The 19419-nt window shown below is 49.7% G+C and overlaps 1 pseudogene; it reads right to left on the minus strand.

The window, feature by feature from the left end:
• Positions 1–485: 485 nt before the first annotated feature.
• Positions 486–19419, minus strand: part of LOC119463591 (juvenile hormone acid O-methyltransferase-like) — a 40422-nt pseudogene continuing 21488 nt past the window's right edge.

Genomic DNA, 19419 nt, shown 5'->3' on the forward strand with positions numbered 1-19419 from the left:
CAGAAAAGAGAAGTACTGCATTATGACACTAACGCGCACCGACAGTGAACGCTTCGGTGGTCTCAGCACTACGACGCCTCGATGCCAGCATTCGAAGGGACGCTGGCATCAAGAAGCACTACCAATGCCACCTAGGTAGGTGGCGTTCACCGTACTCAGCACAGCGGAGCGTGGCCTCCGCAATTAGCTCTGAAAATGTTTCTGAAGTTGATCGCGGAGGCTGCAATTACGACGCGCTGTACGCGCTGATTTGACTCGGTGACGATTCAGTTACGTGCTTTGTCTTGCGCGTTGTATTAGTGTGTCAGTTACGTGCTTCGTCTTTCGCGTTGTGCTAGCGTGTGCAGCGTAGTTACAGTGTACACTGTAGCGTAGTGCAGCTTCCATATGCACGACGGTTGCTCATGGTCATCGACGTTGGTAGTCGTGATGGAGGAGACGTGCCACCAGGCGTCAGCGTGGGTGCATCAACGCCTAAGGGCGCTTTAGCCACAAAACACCAATAGACATTATATATCAATGTGCAATAAACATTACACTACTTCTGTGAAGACACGTTTCACTTTCGTGTTCTATACCGATTCCTATATAAGAGGGATCAACCACATTTTTTTTCTTTTATCGCGTGCACCATATAGAGGGCGGGCCGTCCCGAGAAGGCATCGGGACTGGTCCACGTCGATGTTTCGCTGATGATGTCTGCCTTGAGGACTTCTATCTCTTCGGCTGTCATCGACTTCGCTGCTGGGATCAAAGACATTTGGACATCTGAAAATTGAAACATGCGAGCAAGAGAAGCGAACAATCAATGTTTCGAATAAAAATGTGCATTATTTCGCCCAAGGGCCGAAGCAGTGTGAAGCGACAGCAAGATTTAGTGGTGCCGGCGAACTATTCGGACGCGAGATACGCGTATGCCGAAATTTCTGGCACCCTTAAACGGACACCAGAGAGAGAGAAAAAATCAGTGGCAATTTAGCAGTAAACGCGAGAGAAATTCGTTAGCATGACGTCGCACCTCTTCGAGGTACCGCAACTATGATTTCAACCGCGTTCACCACATTGCAAATTACGTGTTGTTCAGGAGCTCAGTCGACACCCGTTCCGCCTATTCGAGGAGCCAAGCGCAATTGACTGGTGCGGAGCAAATATACACATTAGATATACACGCTCCTCTAAGCTCTCCCATCGCCTCTATGAGAGACCGGCTTCCCGAACTAAAAGTACATACGATTTTTTTTTTCACTTCGATGCTCACGCAATAAAATGGTTTCGCCTGTATTCGTAAGTTACCCTTCAGCAAAACAAAAAGCGCCACTCTTGCATCGAGAAGAGGCAAAATATTCTTCGGCGTGCACCACACAGGACTTCTTAGTACCTCACGTGACTGCCCCTACAATAACTGCTATCTGTTTCCATACGATGGTTATTTGTTTCCGCTTTCCACTTGGCCCATATATAGCGTTGTGAAACCGGCGAAACAGCCACGTGGTCGAAAGAAAATGCCGCAGCGTCGATTGCGATAGAAAATTAGTGCACAACTATACGAACTAAGGATAGTAGTTTTATCGGCCGTATAAGCTTGTAAACATTCGCTTACTAACTAAATTAACAATTACGGTGTAACGCATGCACAAGTAAACGTGAACACTTCTCACTCGATGACCGCAGAATCTCGCTGTCAGAACGCTGGAGTGAGGAGGCGCGGCGGCAGCAGCGAGCTGTCCCTATCCTTTCATCAATTTTTGACGCCTTGCCAGCAGTCGTGGTCGTCGTGGAGATAAATGGCTTCGAAGTGGTCGAAATGGCAAAATATATTGTAAATAGTGGGAAAAGGAAACGCTCTCAAGGACTGGTTACGCCCAGCCACCGGAGACGATAAAAAAACAGCATGCAAGTATTGCAAGTGTGAGATTCAAGTTTTGGCAAACGTGCAATCAACAGGGTGCAGACTATACGCTGGAGACTATTGCACGGGGAGTGATCAAGCCCCGTGCCGGAGAGGAACCCCTCGATGGTTTCTAGCGCGTTCTGTAATGAGTGTTCAATCGTGGCCATTGATCCTCCCGGCACTAAGATCGAAATGTCATCCGCGTAAATGGCGTGTCCCACGTCCGGGATCTCGGCGAGGCGAGCGGAAAGCCTGTGCATGGCTATGTTGAACAGTAGCGGGGAGAGGACCGAGCCCTGCGGGGTGCAGCGGTTTCCCAGCTCGTATGGACCTCCCGAAACCGTTCCTAGCCTGATGTGTGCCTTGCCGTTCGCCAGGATGGACCTTGTGAAGTCGTGAAAGTTCCTTCCCAGGTTAAGGGCAGAAATTTCTCGCAGTATGTGCCTGTGTTTAACCCTATCGAAAGCTTTGGCGAGGTCCAGCGCGAGGATTCCCCTTACGTCGCGGGTCTTAATATCAAAAATAGTCCTCTTGAGAAGAAGCATAGCGTCCTGTCTTGACAGGGACTCTCTGAACCATACTAGGTTGTGCCTAAAGAGTTCCCTGCTCTCATTTGTGCAACAATTCTGTTGTGGATCGCGTGTTCCGCGACCTTGGCGATGTAGGACGTAAGAGAGATGGGCCTCAAATTGTCGATGTGCGGGGGCTTAATTACCCGGCTTAGGGATGTGTACTACTTTGGCGGTGCGCCATTCTTCAGGGACTTCGTCGGAATTCCATACGCTGTTGATCTCGTCTGTAAGTGTTTCGGTGGCCCTGTCATCCAGGTTCCTGAGGAGCTTATTCGTGACTCCGTCCGTCCGCGGCGCCGATCTGCCGTTAAAGTTGTACAGGACGTGTCTGATTTCGGACGTCTCAAATGGCTCGTGCAGATCTGGCGCTGGGTGGCCTTCGTAAGCGATTTCCTCACCCCGGCTGTCCGAACTGTGGGCCAGGGGGAGGTATGTGTACGCTAGGTTTTTGGTTACCTCCTACCGAGAATTGTTTCTTTGCGAGTCTATCCGACGCGAGATTGAGTGTGCTCCTGGATTGCTTGTCGCTGTTAAGGAGATTTTTAAGCAGGCTCCATTTACTTCCCCTTTGCATGCGACCGTCCATTTCTTCACATGTTTTAACGCATTGCTGTCTGGCGATTTGGGATGCGTAGGACTCGATTTCCCTGTTGAGGTGCGCGATTCTCGCGCTGAGTCTGCGGTGGAGTCTATGGATCCTCCAGCTTTCCAAGAGGACATTCTTTACCTCCAGGAGGTGAGCAAGCTTCGGATACATTTTAGGTGCCTCTATGTCCGTAGTGATTTATTTGGTGCCTGTGTTAGCACGCTGTTAAGGTTTTGTATCAGTTCTGTATAGGTTTTGCTCGGTGGGGCCGTTTCGCCTCTGATTTTGTGGAACCGGTCCCAGTCCACGTACGTGTACTTCCTGGGTGGTTTGGGGTTTACGCGCACTAGGAGTTCCAGAATGCGGCGATCGCTGCCCAGGTCCTCTTGGAGATTCTTCCATGTGCCTTCTGCGCTTCGGAGGAAAGCGAGGTCGGGTGTCGTGTCACGACTGACCGAATTCCCGATTCTGGTAGGGAGCCTGGGATCTGTAATCAACGTTAGGCCGAACTCCGCGGCGGCGTTAGCAAGGTTCGTGCCCTTGGTGCTTGAGTAACCATATCCCCATTCCGTGTTGGGGGCGTAAAAGTCTCCCGCGAGTATCAGGGATGCGTTTTTCGCCGTGCGTACCGCCGCGACCAGAAGCGCCTTGAAATTTCTTCTTCTATCCGCTGGGGAACTGTATACGTTATAAATAAATACGTTTGCGTTGCTTGTTCTGCTTGGTATGATTTCTAACAGTTGAGCTTTGAGTTCTGCCTTGTATGAGGGAACGTTGTGCATTATAAACGAGGTGTTTTTCCTAATAAGAATGGCGATACCTCTACCTCTTTCCCCCTTGTCCGCTATCGCGTGGTAACCCGGGAAGCAGATTTTTTCGACGCTTAAGGTTTCTAGTAACAGAATCACGTGCGGTTTATCCACTATTGATCTAATGAGTTGGCCTATAGGGGGGCCTTGCGCCTCTGGAAACTCGCACAATTCTTCCACTGCCATATCTTTAGGTCTTTTGCGTTCGCCATATTGATTATTGGGGAAGACAGAGTGGCCCTTTCTGACCGTTTCGGGGATTTCGGATTTCTTGTGGTTGCTCTGCCGACGCCAAGGGTCTGCCTCTGGGCTGGATCTTGGGTCTTTTTAACTGTGTAATTCTTTCTTCTATCCTGGAGAACAGCTCCATGATTTGCTTTTCGAAGGAAGCTAGTCTGGCAGTTAGCTTGCCTCTGATGCGCTTAGTTGTGGCGGCTGGCCCGATGGCACCAGCATCGGTTGGGGTCTCATCCGGGTCCGCCATTTCTTCCCCCTCGTCCCCTTCCATCTCGATGACTGGTTCGGGGTTGGGGGCTTTGCGCTTGACTTTACCCGCTAGAGGGTGTGCTGCTCCGATTGTGACCTCATCGCGATTTGTCATTTGCGCCTTAACGCGGTTAAGTGCCTCGCGGAGCTCGTTAAGTTCTCCGCTGAGCTGCTGATTTTCCGCCTCGAGTGCCTGAGAACGGGAACCGCACGTTTGCTCTGGCTGTGCCTTACGGACCCCCTTCTGCCTGGATGTACTGGGCGATGATCCGTACCCTTGACCTTGTCGGACCAGGTGGTCTGCTTCGCCGAGCGAAAACGTAATCTGGTTCTGGAGGTCCCTTGGCCGATTCTGGAGCCGGAACGCCTCCTGGAGCGAGAGCGTCCCCTGGAGCGGGAGTGCACACCTGATTGCGAGCGTGCTCGCGTCGCCGAGTCGCCGAATGCGGCCGCGGATGTTGTCGAGCCCCTCCTCGTGTAGGTGCCGCTGACGTCAATGTCGTCTGCTCCGGCCATCTGAGCAACTCGCTCATTCTGCCGTCGCCTTCTGCGCCGAAGCCTTACGATGTATGGGATCTGGTAATGCTGTTCGCACGCGCGATCCCCGGCGGCGTATTTTGCTTTCCGCATGCCTCGAACTTGGGCGGGAATTGGTGCTTCTGCTCGTGATTGTTTGAAGTTTTGATCTTTCCGTAGCCGCGGCACTTTTTCCTTTCCTCTTCACTTTTAAAACAGTCGTTGGCTCGGCGACCCACTTCTCCACATGCGTAGCATACGTCCACCTGCCGCTTGTGTAATGAGCACTGAACGAGGGCGGCGCCACACAATACAGTGTTTGGCACTCGCATGCCGTCGAAGAGAATTACGACTACCGGCGAGCTTCCTTGTATCATTTTTTTTTTAGTTTTCGAGGGGTGCAGCTACAAGCTCGCACCCGTATTGTTCTCGTGGTGAGGTCAGAAACCAAGAGCGCTCTCTCCTTTTCCTCACTCGTAATGTCGTTAGCTTGGAAATAGGCTTCAATGGCGGTCAAATAAGTGCCCCACTTGAGTTTGTGCAAAGCTTGCAAAGCCTGGAGCCATGGCGCTGAAGCGTCCACGAGGCGCACACTCGTCGGCGAAGCCTACAGCGGGGGTCGTAGACCTATTCGTCCCTGTTGGGTTTGCCCGCAGAAAAACCGAACCGTTTCGCAGCCAAACGCTTTCTGTTCATTACAGCGAATAGCTTTCTTTGGTTCTTCCGGCCTGGTGGTCGGACTCTGCAAGAAAAACATTCGCTCGCTCTTTCTCTGGTTCACTCGTTCGCTTTCTCTCTCTCTCCCTCTCTCGTGTGTTCTCTGACTCACTCTCGCTCGCTCGTTCGTTCGTGGTTGGTCGGTGGTCGGACTCTGAAAGGAAAACGTTCGCTCGCTCTTTCGTTTACTTGTCATTTCTCATACTCCCTGTCACACGTTCGTTCGATAGTGGTCGGTCGGTGGTCAGACTCGGCAAAGAAAATATTGGCTCGCTCTTCCTCTCGTTCACTCGTTTGCTCGCTCGCTTTCTCTCTCTTTCTCTCATTCGCTCGTTCATTCGTTCGTTCGCTTGTGGTCGGTTGGTGGTCGGACTCGGCAAGGAATCGGACTCTCTCGCTCTTTCGTTGACTCGTTTGTTCTCATACACCCTCTCGCACATTCGTTCGATCGTGGTTGGACTCAGCAAGGAAAACGTTCGCTTGCTCTTTCTCTCGGTCACTCGTTCGTTTGTTCATCGGTTCCTTCGTTCGCGCTATTCGTTTACATTGTCAATCAGCGTCGATGGTTTCTTCACAACTTTGTCCCAGGCAAAAAGAAACACTTTGCCCTAGTGACGTGACGCCTATCAACCTATCAAACTGAGGATGTGTCGGCGCACGGTCTGTCACATCTTCTCAGAGAATGCAAATGTTGGCTGTGAAGCTTGCCACCTGGCAGCATGGTGACATCTACATCATTTCAATGTCTCCTATCTCCTTGAACAATGAACCTATTTGCAAAACACATATTCCGACAGAAGCGTTCTTGGCGGCGCTTTAAAACTCCAAGCGGAGAATAAAAAATTCAGGCGTGCCGTGGAGAGAAATACAAAAAGAATAAACATGAAAGAAGTGGAAACTTCCTAATGTGGATGGATTCTACATCCGTCAAAAAAGCACCGCTGTAAATTTGTTTCACCAGTTTTAATTTGTACGAGCCGCCTTTATATACCAGAATGATACGCTCACTCTCTTCGACACTGGTAGACATCGGCGTTTCATGTTCAAGCACAATGAGATGCAACTTTAGCAAGGTTAAAATTATGTGGTTTTACGTGCCAAAACCACCATCTGATTATGAGGCACGCCTTTGTGGGGGACTCCGGAAATTGGGACCACCTGGGGTTCTTTAACGTGCACCTAAATCTAAGTACACGGGTGTTTTCGCATTTCGCCCCCATCGAAATGCGGCCGCCGTGGCCGGGATTCGATCCCGCGACCTCGTGCTCAGCAGCCCAACACTACAGTACAGTACACTGTACCAACACCATAGCCACTGAGCAACCACGGCGGGTCCTTTAGCAAGGTGTTAGGCTGTGCTTCTCATTTTCATAGCCGTAGCTACATCACCACTAGCCATGACCTAAAATATTGGAGACTCACGGTAGGATATGAAGAATCGACGAAAGCCCGAGTTGATACTTACTCAGGATGGTTTCGATGCTATTCGTACTTCGCCGCTTTCCATACAACAGATCACAGGTTTGCACCGTCAGGCCCGAGGTCTTGATAATGTCTCGGAGATAAGTCAACCTTGCCTGATCGTCTTCCAGATCTTGGCTGTTTGGCACAAAACTTTCGAAGAGCTGGAGTATTGAAAGCATCACAACGCAGATTAAAAAACCCCCCAAAATATCTGGCCACGAAAAACGAATAAGCACGCAGCTTTGACCTGTCATCCCACGCTATACTTGAATCAATCAATCAATCAATCAATCATTTATTGGCCGTGCCCAGCAACAACTCTAAGGTCTGAGTGCTGGCGCACGCATTCATAAAAAAATTTAAAACTGCAGGGGAACATAAGTAAAAAAATAAATAAGAAGAACACGTTTGAAGAGAAGAATGTACATACAACAAAGCGCAAGGTGAATACAAAAGAAACAGGAGGAGAACGGCAGCTGAACTACGCGTGAAATTATGACGCAACAAGGCAAAGCTCGGAAAACAACAATAACAGCGAGTTATGACAAATATCGAGATAATGAAAAGAAGCGTTATTCTGAAAATGAAAAGAAGCGCCGCATTCTGTGGCCAGTTGAGTGATGACAGGCAGGAACATGGAAAGGTATATGTTGTCTGTTGATCTTGCGTGGAAACGAAACATGATACAACTGAGTTCGAGGCAGGTGAGGATACCGTGAAGGAGTTTGAAAAGAAACAGAAGACCAGCGCGATTGCGTCGGCAGCCAAGTAAGGGTTATGACAATAATGCAACAGTGTTAGAACAAGGTCCAGTGTCCATGTTATCAAAACTGTGATGATATATATGCTTAGAAACATTTTAAGGACCCAATCTATAATGTCAGTTTAGGATCTAGAAATGCCATTCCAGACGACCGACTCGTATTCGAGTTGAGGAAGACAGATTGTTTTGTAAAACTTTCGGAGCAGTGTAGGAGAACTGCATTCCCTCAATAGTCTGCAAACAGAGCCAGGAGAGCGCACAGCCCGCACTGCAACGCGTTTAGTGTTAGCAGAAAAATGTAAGTTTGTATCAAAAAGTACACCAAAATTATTGATCTCACCAATGTACACAATGGTACAGAATATACAGAATAAGAAAAAGAAGTGCTTGGTGTTTTGCGTGTAGTGTGGGGTACTACTCAAGACGGAACTCCGCAGTGGACGTGTCCTGGCAAGTTCACCATGTCAGCAGGCGGGGATACTACGTCAACCGCAACACCGGCACCCTAGCCGGTGATCTTGATCCCACCTCGCGACCTTGCTTTTTTTGCGGCACCAACAACGTCGACATCTATGAATAGCTTGGGAATTACGAGCGCGTCGCAACGAACAATCGGTGGGACCCGACAGTGACAGTCGCCAATATCCCTTTATACATCAGTGGGAGAGTGCGCGTCTGGTTTGACACTCTCGAAGCAGAGCTGACCAGCTGGGATCTATGTAAGCAGAAGCTTCGTGACAAACCAATTGACAAACCAATTGGCCGCCAGCGCGCCGCTTCAAAAGATCTTTCCTGTCACGCCCGAGCTGCCACGGAGTCGTACATGTCATGCATTCTCGACGTTATCGCCCTTTACTGCCGAGTTGATGCCACCATGACCGAGGCGGAAAAGGTAAGTCACATCCTGAAAGGCATTTGCTGACGATGCTTTCAACTTGCTGGTATTTAAGGACTGCTCGACCGTTGAAGTCATTATCAAGGAATGCAGGCGTTTTGAAGCACTGAAGAGTCGCCGCATCGCCCAACAATTCATGAGGCTTCCAAACACGGCCGCTACATCGTGATGCGCGGACGTTCAGCCGGCCAGACAGCAACCGCCCACCGATAGCCTTGTCCGCATCGTGTGTCGTGAAATTGAGGCTGCGTCGCCACTTCCCTATTTCGCACGCCCTTCCGGCGATTCTTGACCGACAGTCTCTTTAATCCAAGCCGCCGTTAGGGAAGACCTGGCTAACATAGGACTTTAGCTATTGCCTCCCTTCCTCACCCTCGGGCCAGTTCTGTTGTTCCGCCTTATAGAAATACAGCAACGTTTCGCCGCTATCCTGATCTGGCCCAGTGGAGAAACCAGGGCGATAACCCGATATGTCTTCATTGCCACGGCGTTGGACGCATTTCCCGTCAGTGCTGGTATTGCCAACCTTCCTACCCTCCCTCATTTTTTGACATTCGCCGCGACGACAATCGGCCCCTACAATTTCCCGCTCGTAACAACTTACCGCTCCGAGACGCTCCTGCATCAACCCGCAGCTCCAGTCGTTCACCTTCTCTGCACGATCATCGTTCCCGGTCACCTCTGCCCCGCCGCTATTCATAGCCGCACCCCGCTGGCCGCTTTTTCCATGCAGAAAAACTGCTGCGTTGGACCCACCACCTGTATATCCTCTTTTAACCTTGCCCACGGACGAGAACCTACTTGCCGTAAAAGTGGATGGCCTACCCGTTACTGCCCTTATCGACACCGGTGCGGATATTGGTATCATGAGCTCTGATCTCCGTGAACGCTTACACAAAGTGCTAACACTTCCAGAGTCCCGCGTTGCGCGTGTCGCTGACGGCGGAATTCCGGCCGTGCTTGCAATGTACACCGCACGCGTGAGCGTTGCTGGCCGCCACACTTCCGTGTTGTTTCATGTTCTTCGCCACTGCCCTCATGATGTAATCTTTGGACTCGATTTCTTGAGAGACCACTCCGCTGTAATTGACTGCTCGGCCGGTGTCGTTGAACTTGACTTCCCCGCTTCACCAGACGTTTCTGACGCAGTCCAGAGTCAGCTCGCTTGTGCCGAGTTTGTTCGTTTGCCGCCCCAAGATCTCACCTCTATTGTCGCTGTACCCTGCCCCAGTGTACCGGATGGTGTCTATGCGGTTACTCTGTCTACCAGTGTCCTTTTGTCACAAAACGTTTCCTTTCCCCACACTGTGGCGACTGTAGCGACCAACAAGACTTGGCTGTCCCTCTTAAACTTAGAATTCTGACCTCAAGTTCATCCCCAAGGCATAGTTTTGGCCTCTAGGTCGCCATCAGATGAGTACTAGATTTCATCACTGTAACCTGATCCTCCGTCAGCAATTCTTTCCGCCGACGCGCCCACTTCTCCGCCGCTACTAAGCGATATCACAAAGATGATTGCTCCGAAACCTCTGCTCTACCAAGTGGACGACCTCTGTCATTTGCTGGTCACATACTCTGACATCTTCGACTTTGACGACCGTCCCTTAGGTCAAACCTCTGTTGTCAAACATCGCATACATACTGGCGATGCGCCTCCAATTCACCAGCGAAGTTACCGCGTGTCACCGTCCGAGCGCCAAATTATTCAATGAGAGATTGAGAAGACGCTTTCAAAAGGAATTATTGAGCCACCCGCGAGTCCCTGGGCTTCGCGTGTTGTATTAGTTAAAGAGAAGGCCAACAGTTGGCGATTCTGCGTAGGTTATCGGCCTCTCATGAAGATCACCAAGAAGGACGTCTATACTCGTCCACGAATTAATGACGCTGTGGATTGCCTTCACGGCGAGACATAATAAAGCGAAGTTTTATAGGTCTAGGCGAAATCGCCTGTGTAAAGAAAACTATTATCATCAGCATTGGATCGAGCGTCGTCGTCTTCTCCCGCAGCTGGCTCGTTTGCGCCCCTCGGGTTCGGGGCTCGTGCTAGGCACGGCTCGTGCTCCCGCGTTCGCCGTCGTCTTCCACAGCTGGCTGCGTTGCTGCTAATCATTACAGCGTAGAATTTCACTTCTCTTCTGTCGTCTTAATGGGGAGGCCGCGTTTATGGGGGTATGAGTCATTGCTTAAGGGCGTGTATGAGCCATTCATTGTCTTACGTAACGGACAGATTTAATTTTTAAGCTATTTATTTCGAAGAATCGCAAGCGGCATTGGTGGGCGGATGCTGCTAACCACGCCGCCGAGCAAACTCGAGACATCGAACGCAAGCGACAACGGCGGACTGAAGGCATACCGTCAGTGACGTCGTTCTCTCTGTCGCAGCTGAACGTGTGTGTAACCTCATAATTGAGAAATACAATAATTAACCCTCGGGATTAACGCAGTGATAAACACCCGGGCCGCATGTTTCAGCTTCGCTGGTTATCCATTTTCACGGAGTGGAAGGCCCGACGAATTTTTTTTTTTCTGTCCATTGACCTGCGCTCCGGTTACTCGCAGATCGCCGTCGACGACAGGGACCGTGAAAAGACAGCATTTGTTACAGTTGACGGCCTCTATCAGTTCAGAGTTATGCCCTTTGGCTTGTGCAATGCCCCGGCCACGTTCGAGCGAAGGATGGACACGCTATTGCATAGCTGTAAATTGTACCGGGATGCCCACTATCTGCGGGCGACTTTCTCCTTCTCTGGTCCCCGTCTCGGAGCTTTGGCCTTTGTGAAAAACTACTTTAGTGATACTCTGGCCCCTGTCGTGTCCTGCGGCAATTGACAGGCGTTACTTGTAAAATACTCCCGTTCGATCTTACCATGTCTTTTTCCTCAGACATCGTGCACGTGGCCCGCCTCAAGCCATACCTTTCACCCACCACCGTCTTAGGCGCGCGCTTTTCCTACAGGAAGTTAATGTCACGATACTGCGAGCAATGTGACAACGACGACGTTGGCTACTGGGGTGAAGAAAACAACGATTGTAAAGATTGTCTTTCCGCCAACTTGGGAGTGCTGCAGCTCACTGTAAATAGTTTGTAAATATATTTTCATTTATACCGTATCCCGTGGCAATATACACATATACCTTTATGAACAGAAGAAAGGTAAGCGAAGGGCCCAATTTTTATTAATCATAGCATAACAATCCAACAATGACACCAAGGACAACATAGTGTAAATTACTTGTACTTACTAAGAAAATTTAAGAAATGATATATTATTGGCAATGAAAACGAATGAAAAAGAAAAAAAGTCACAGTTTCACCCGAAAGGCGAAGCATCAATTGCGATAGCAAATTAGTGGAGAGCTATTCGGAGTAGCGATAGTAGTTTTATCGGCTGCATAAACTTGGACACAACCGCTTACTAACTGAATTAACAAGCGTGGTGTCAGCGCGCACAAGCAAACTTGAATAGATCACACTGAATGACCGCAGACAACGACTCTCAAAACGCTGGCAGCAATGGCAGCCACCGCAGCAGGCAAGGTTCGTGCGGTCTATCGCTTCAAAGAAAACTGAGCGGCGGATGCACAGCGCACACAAAGGTCAGAGCCGTGTGGAGATAAGAGACCGTGCGGGCGACGGCCACAGCCGGGCAAAGTACGAACGGAGTTGTTTCGCAGCTGTGTGCTACTCTGCCGAGTAGAAGCTGTGCCGCCCCCTCCCCCCTCCCGCGCTGCCTTCCCGCTTTCTTGCTTTCGCGTGGGAGATTGAGTGGCAAGTTCCCCTTACGCCCGATTGCAAGATACGCCTTTGGTGCCGGAGCACAGCGTCGCCCCACCACCCTCCCTCCCATACCCCCCCCCCCCCCCAGTCTTTCGCGCGACGGTAGCGTTTGCTTTCGGCCGTGCGTTCGCCCTCCGTGATAGCGCGCGTCCCCCGCGCGCTTTCGCTCGCGCATACGGCGCGCGGCGACGATCTTATCGCCCTTGGAATCTATACGCAAGCTCACGGCGACGGCGACGACGACGGCGACGGCAGAAATCCGGTTGAAGTGTCCATATAATTGCTATCGCAATAAAAAATATTTTCCGCACGTGGAGAACGATCCCACGTCTTCGCATATCGCGTGCGAGGTTCTTACCAATTGAGCTACCGCGGCGCCGTCTTCTCATACACTTTCTGGCTATTTATGTTTTACAAGTAGAAACTAACCCTGGGAGTGTTAGCCAGCGCCATCACTCACATCATTACGCGTGCGAGGTTCTTACCAATTGAGCTACCGCGGCGCCGTTTTCTCATACACTTTCTGGGCTATTTATGTTTTACAAGTAGAAACTAACCCTGGGAGTGTTAGCCAGCGCCATCACTCACATCATTACGCGTGCGAGGTTCTTACCAATTGAGCTACCGCGGCGCCGTCTTCTCATACACTTTCTGGGCTATTTATGTTTTACAAGTAGAAACTACCCCTGGGAGTGTTAGCCAGCGCCATCACTCACATCATTACGCGTGCGAGGTTCTTACCAATTGAGCTACCGCGGCGCCGTTTTCTCATACACTTTCTGGGCTATTTATGTTTTACAAGTAGAAACTAACCCTGGGAGTGTTAGCCAGCGCCATCACTCACATCATTACGCGTGCGAGGTTCTTACCAATTGAGCTACCGCGGCGCCGTCTTCTCATACACTTATTTATGTTTTACAAGTAGAAACTACCCTGGGAGTGTTAGCCAGCGCCATCACTCACATCATTACGCGTGCGAGGTTCTTACCAATTGAGCTACCGCGGCGCCGTTTTCTCCATACACTTCGCCACGCCTTGGCGGTGGATGTGGAATGTCCTTCCTGCCGCAGACGTCACGAGTATGTGATCTTTCTGGGTGAAGGCAACTGGTCAATAAGCCCACACGTGCAACTTGAAGGTATCATTGTTGCCGGCATCATATGCAGCCACTGACTAGTGGGAACTCATGAGCGTGTTTAAAATTCCGCAATCATTGGTTCGACAGAAAGGCTTTTTTTCAATCAAGCCAGCGATGCATGCTTTGAGTGCCCATTTCAGCAAGATAGTGCATTCAGACGTAAAAGTTTACCGGAAACACACACAGATTGTTGATAAGTAGAGACCGGATTTTAGGCAAATGCCTTTTTTGTTCCTTGCGCTCCTATCGCCCCATTTTGATACATGAGCATGAATTAGAGGCTAAGAATGGCTTCTATAGTGTTTTTATAGTGCCTATAAATGCCTAATTTGGCGTTTGTGCCTAAATGCCTATAAATGCCTATTTTCAATATCGGCGCATATTTGAACACTATTTAGCCTCAAGTTTCGCTTTCGAGTGCAGTTAGAGACCATTACTCATGTTACCGGGCGACATTGACTGTTCGGAACTCTATGGGGTTCATCCTAGTCATCCAGTTCAACCAACTTTCGGAAAACAACCCCTAGCAGCCGGAAATGGGACGCGCCGCGGTTGGCGAATGCGAAACCGCGGAGAGCCGTCAGGGGAAAGGAGAGTAAAGAGCAAAAGAAGAAAGAAAAATGTTATGTGCACGCGGCTTTTTTTTTTTTTTTTTTTTTAGGGGGGGGGGGGTGGGGAATTTACTTTTTAAGGTGTTCACTGCCGTCGAGCGTTCCTTCTCAGCGTACAAGATCATTCTCAATGACAAGAGGAACAATTTTTAATCCAAAAATCTGCAGATGGTAGTTTGCTATTGTTTCCACAATCTTCACAGTGATTCTTAGACTACGTTCCGCGTGCTCTCCAAACAGATTTCTTCAAACACGTGCACTTTAAATGGGCGGAAGTGTATTTGGCAGTGTTGGGGCGTTTTGCCTGTACAATTCCGATAATGTCATTGTATGTGAGAAAATTGCCAGAGTTGTACCTAACAGTCCTCATGTAAGAACATGTTAATTTCTTAATAAATTGTAGTCTCTCTTGCACTTATTATTTGTCTGTTTTTGTTATGTCTTAGTTAAATTGCGTCAGGCAGGCATAAAGTAGCGCTTTTTAAATCAGTATTCCTAGCCTTCAAGTATTCTTTTTCATGCTTGCTTCACTTTATGCAACGCTCGAGTACAGTGGCCATTGAACATGAATATGAGCAGTGTGAATGAAGCCAATTGATCGTCATTAGTCCAGCAGTTTTATGGGACAATTGCACGGCTATGTTCAACTGTTGGCGCCTTTGTGCCAACATAAACAATAACATTTCTTGTTTTTCTGTCGTAGATACAGGTCGCGCACGTCTTCGTTTGAAATTATTGGCATTTATGTAAAAATTTATTGTGCCTATATTTACGACGTTGGAGGCCTAAAACGTTGCTTTGCCTGCCTATTTTTGGCGCCTAAAACGCGCTTTTTAATGCCTAAAGACCCGGCCTCTATTGATAAGCTTCTCATCTTTAGTTACGCCAGAGTAGGGCTGCGCCATACATCTGTGACAAATTATATCGAGATCTGTCGATGGGCAAGCCACTTAGAATTGCGCCGAAGGTACTCTTCAAATAATAAATTGATATCTGTTTTCAAGCACCACTTTTGCCCTTCTGGCGGCCATAGTACAGCCCTCTCAAATATAACTCAATTCACACCTCTAATGTCAAGGCGTATTAAATCAGCCCTATTGTTCCTTTATAAGGTGGTCCATGACATTATACATTGGCCAAAGCTCCTGAGCATGTGCAATTTTCCGTGTCGCAAATGTATACCAGGCAACATTGCTAATTTACTGACCAGCCTTGTTGCATTAAATACAGTCCCGTTGCTCCATTCCAAAAATAAATAATATAACACATGGAATAATTATAGTGCCTGTATTGACATACTTCAGAGTTAATTTCGTGTGTTTTGTATTTCCTGGTCACCACACACCACAGATGTGTGGCACAGGTGTGTGGTGACCAGAAATGGTGATGCGTGCAGGGAAAATTACAAGCATCGCAGGCAGGTGTACTCCCGTCGGCTACTCAGATGGTAGGTGAAGCCGCGGGCGTCAGGGCTTTCTGGGGGCGGCGGCTGAGGTTCGAGCTCATTACAGAAATTTGTGCGCCGTTATCAACGAGAAAGAGCTGTAACTGCCACACCATCACCCAGAACTTCAAGAAGGTTGCATCAGGTATGAGCGACAATCAGACGATTTTCCGGTCGGGTCATAAATACAGCGTCACCTCCCGGGGCTGCACTGGCTAGTTTTCCGAGAGGCGGTCAAAGAGAGACAGAGCGGCGAGGTTGGGACGAGCGGGACTGACGGCGCTGGGGCGATGGTGAGCGACTGGTCCGGTTTTCTCTAGGAGGACGTTCAGCACTTGAAGCCTCAGGACAGAACGACGGGGCATATGGTGCACGGTCCGGGCGATTGTAAGGGTTTGGTCGATAGGACGTGGGCCAGCGGCTGCGGCAATGGTGGGCTATGTGTCCAATCCTAGAGCATGTGAAGCAGGTGGGCCGGTCATCAGGCGTGCGTCAATCGGCTGGATTTCGATAACGTGGCCTGAAGGTCGTGTTCGGTCTTGCAGCAGCGACGACCGGGAAGACCGGGTTGGTAGCAGCATTACTGTTATAAAAGGCTGGTAAAATGCCCATATTCGCGACCTATTGGCGAAATAGTATCCAGGTTGTTGCCTTGCATACCGTCGTGAGGGGTAACGGGTGCCATGGCCTCGAGTTCTCGATGGACGATCATGGTTACGTTTTCTGGAGCTTGCGCTTGACGGAGCGTAACTAAACCTTCGCATGAGGACGTGGCAACCATATCGGGAAGTTGGTCGAAGCGGTGAGTTATACGCTGACTTTTGGCCTGCTCAAAACGACGACATTCAGCGATGACTGACTGGAACGTGAAGCAGTTCTTACACAGTAGCAGATTGAAGGCGTCATCGGCTATGCCTTTGAGTATGTGTACCACTTTGTCCGCATCAAGCATATCCTCGTCGACCTTGTGGCACAGAGACATGTCCGGATTATAGGAGATGTACGGTTCTGTGGACGTCTGGGCATGAATTGCGAGTTCTTTCTTGGCCGCTAGTTGTCGTCCAATAGGTTTCCAAAATAGATTGCGTAATTTCTGCTTACAGACGTCCCAACTTGTCAGATCTTCCTCATGCGTCTCGAACCAGAATCGCGCAGTGTCCCGCAAATAGAAGATGAAATTCGCAAGCATTACCGTCGGGTCACTCTTGTTCTTGTGGCTGACGCGCTCATATATAGTCAGCCATTCATCGACGTCCAAGCCGCTTGTGCCGTTGAATGTCCCTGGATCAGGATGGTGCACGAGAATGACTGATGACGGGCCTTGCTCACACTGGGTTGCTTGGTCGGTCTTTGTGGTGGCAGGTCATTGTGGTGGCAGGTGATTGTGGTCGCAGGTCATTGTGGTGGCGAAGATCCAGTTCCCGCTGTTGTAGCGAGCTTGCCGCGCACCTCCACCAAAGATTTTACGGGAGATTCAATATACAATGGATATATTTACAAGGCAAGGCGCACAACGCTGCAGCAATGGTCAGGCTAGCGCGTGCACACCAGCTAGCCACACCGTCGTCGTCGTCATCGTCTGAGCACCGACCACAGTATTGCCGCTTGTGACAATATGTAGGTACTCATGTTGTATGCTCAACTCCCGTTTATACCCGGCCCCGTCGTTTGCGGTTTGCCCATTTGTTTCACTATTTCACATTGTTTTGTCTATCACGTGGTAGAAAGATGGCTATGGAGCTTCGTACTGATGCAAAGAAGGCAAAGTGTACAGAGAAGGCAAATGTACATTTGCCTTCTCTGTACATTTTGTCTCGCGTATTGCTTTTATTGCGATAGAAATTATATGGACACTTCAATCGGATTTCTGCCGTCGGCGTCGCCATCACCGTAGCCCTCGCCGTGAGGTTCCGTATAAATTCCAAGGGCGATAAAATCGTCGCCGCGCGCCCTATGCGCGATCGAAAGCGCGCGGGGGACGCGCGCGCTATCACGGAGAGCTAACGCACGGCGGAAAGCAAACGCAACCTTCGCGCGAAAGGCCGTGGGGCTATGGGAGGGAGGGTGGCGGGGCGACGCAGTGCTCCGGCACCAAAGGCGTTTCTTGCAATCGGGCGTAAGGGGAACTTGCCACTCAGTCTCCCACGCGAAAGCAAGAAAGCGGGAAGGCAGCGCGGGAGGGAGGGGGGGGGGCGCAGCTTCTACTCTGCCAACAACTCCGTTCGTACTTTGCCCGGCTGTGGCCGTCGCCCGCACGGTCTCTTATCTCCACACGCCTCTGACCTTTTTATGCGCTGTGCATCCGCCGCTCAGTTTCCTTTGAAGCGATAGACCGCACGAACCTTGCTGCGGCGGCTGCGATTGCTGCCAGCGTTTTGACAGTCGTTGTCTGCGGTCATTCAGTGTGATATATATTCATGTTTGCTTGTGCGCGCTGACACCACGCTTGTTAATTCAGTTAGTAAGCGGATGTGTCCAAGTTTATGCAGCCGATAAAGCTACTATCGCTACTCCGAATAGCTCTCTACTCATTTGCTATCGCAATTGATGCTTCGCCTTTCGGGCGAAACTGCGACTTCTTTAAGTGCACCAGTATGAAGCTCCGTAGCTATTTCTGGGCAATATAATAAACAGTTGATTATTATTATAATAATTATTGTTATTTCGTTTGCAAGCATATGTGCAAATAGAGAGGAAAAGACAGGACGGAGCATGCTGGCAACTGCCCCCGGGAGGGGCACGCAGCACTTGCCTGCGCTAAGGAAAGGAAGTGTCGCAAATTGTAGTGAGGAAGAAAGGAAAAGGCAATAACGATGACGGATTACAAAGACTTAAGTAACGCAACACGTGACATCAGTTCTGTTCCATCCATTGAATAACTTGAAGAGGCGCACATTAGTTGCATGACGAATCGCACCGTGATGTTAGATATCTCTCTCCCTAATTATCTTTCAGTCATTCAACTTAAGTCGTATATATGAGTTGCAGATTTGAAGCCTAGCAGTAATGTCACATATCCGTTTCAGCAGGAAGTTTCAATGCATTGACCTTTGACTAAACGCTTGCCGGGGCTTTATTATAAATATATATATATATATATATATATATATATATTAGGACCAAGGTCTACCAAGCTGTCAAGCGCTTTTTATTCCAAAACATTTCACAGTTTCACCCTAAGGGCAAAGCAATGAATGCGATAGCAACACAGCAATGTCACACGAAGTAAGGTGAGCGGCTTTGGTAGCAATATGAATTGTAGTAAACATGAGCTGATTAAGTAAGCAGGTGTGCTGCGGCGTAAGTAGACCGACATGGAGAGACTCGATGACCACGAGAAGGCGCGTGTGAAACGGTGGTGTTGATGAGAAGCGCTTCCCGTGGGCAGCGCGTGCGAAGGGACACACCTGTAGTGCTGCGCTGCCGATCCGGGCAGCATTGCATGTGTAGCGTGCGTTGGAAAATGTGGCCCGACTATTACTAACTGAATGAACAAGCGTGGTGTGAGCGCGCACAAACAAACATGAATAGATCACACTGAATGACTGCAGACAACGACTGTCAAAACGCTGGCAGCGAGCGCATACGCCGCCGCGGGCGAAGGTACGTGCGGTCTATCGCTTCAACGGAAACTGAGCGGCGAATGCACGGCGCATAAAGGTCAGAGCCCTGTGGAGAGAAGAGACGGTGCGGGCGAGCGAGCGACGAGCGCTGTTGTTAATTGGCAGAGTAGAAGTGCGACTCCCCCC

This window comes from Dermacentor silvarum, chromosome 9 (assembly GCF_013339745.2).
Source record: "Dermacentor silvarum isolate Dsil-2018 chromosome 9, BIME_Dsil_1.4, whole genome shotgun sequence".
NCBI classification, from domain to species: domain Eukaryota; kingdom Metazoa; phylum Arthropoda; class Arachnida; order Ixodida; family Ixodidae; genus Dermacentor; species Dermacentor silvarum.